We start from the raw sequence: 963 nt of genomic DNA, 5'->3' as shown, positions 1-963 counted from the left end.
AGAGAGGTGGGAGCCAGGAGAGATGGGCTGAGGAGGTGGCAGGGAGACTCGATCGCCTGTCTATGGGGTCGGGGGTCAGTGGGGACATCCAGGCTCGAGGCTGGAGGGGGCACTGTTCACCAAGGTGGGCTCCCCAGACGGCTGGGCACCCGGGAGCCTCGGGAAGGAGATGGACCAGAAGCTGGTCACTGTGAATTTGAGGTCCCCGTGGGTCGTGTGGGCGGAGAGGTCGGGGCCTCTGCTCTGGGTCTCCCAGGTATCCTGGGTTCGCCGCGGTGGCTTCTTGCCCTCTCTGCTGACCTCAGGGTCCCACCCGCCCCGTCCAAGGTTTGCCGGGTGGCGACGGCCGCGTTAGAATTGCTGAGGAGGGCGGTTTTCCAAAAGGCCCTCTCCGCCAGCCACGGGCCCCACGGGTCCCTGCCTATTAGCGGGCGGAGCGGGCCTGGCCCCCATTTGCCATGCTCTGGTGAGCAGCGGGCTCCAAGGTGGGAAAGTCATAAATTAGTATCAGCTACTGTGTCGCTGGTGATTAGCATTTTTATTGTTTTGTGGTGCTGAGGTTGGTCACACTTGGAGCCCCGGGAGGAGGCGGGGGCCTGAGCCACCTCTCCCAGGATGCTCCCTGGTCCCCGGGCCCGGGTGTGAGCTCGAGGTGCTCCTCGCAGACCCTGGTGGTGTGTGTGCCCCGTCAGGCACCCGCGGCGTGCCCGGCACTGTCCTCAGCACTTGACTCACATCAGAGCCATCCCAAGACGGCCCCACCAAGCGAAATTGTTCTTGCCCGATTCCAGATGTGGCATGAACTTGAGGCACAGAGAGGTGAAGTGTTGGGCACAAGATCACACAGCTGTGTGCGCCTGGGTCGGGACAAGAGCCCCCTGGCCTGGGGGCGGGGCCCCTCTCTGCCCTGCCTTGCTGCCAAGCTTCCCCTTGCTGCCTCCTCGTAGGCCCTGCACGCAGCCC

The 963-nt window shown here is 64.4% G+C and overlaps 1 protein-coding gene across 1 annotated transcript in view; it reads left to right on the top strand.

The window, feature by feature from the left end:
- The window catches only part of ALDH4A1 (aldehyde dehydrogenase 4 family, member A1), a 27,866-nt gene that overhangs the window by 18,734 nt on the left and 8,169 nt on the right, over positions 1-963 (top strand).

The sequence above is a fragment of the Bison bison genome, unplaced genomic scaffold (genome assembly GCF_000754665.1).
Source record: "Bison bison bison isolate TAMUID 2011002044 unplaced genomic scaffold, Bison_UMD1.0 scf7180017864516, whole genome shotgun sequence".
Classification (NCBI taxonomy): Eukaryota; Metazoa; Chordata; class Mammalia; order Artiodactyla; family Bovidae; genus Bison; species Bison bison.
The sequence above is the reverse complement of the archived record's forward strand: the minus strand, read 5'-3'. Positions and strand labels throughout refer to the sequence as shown.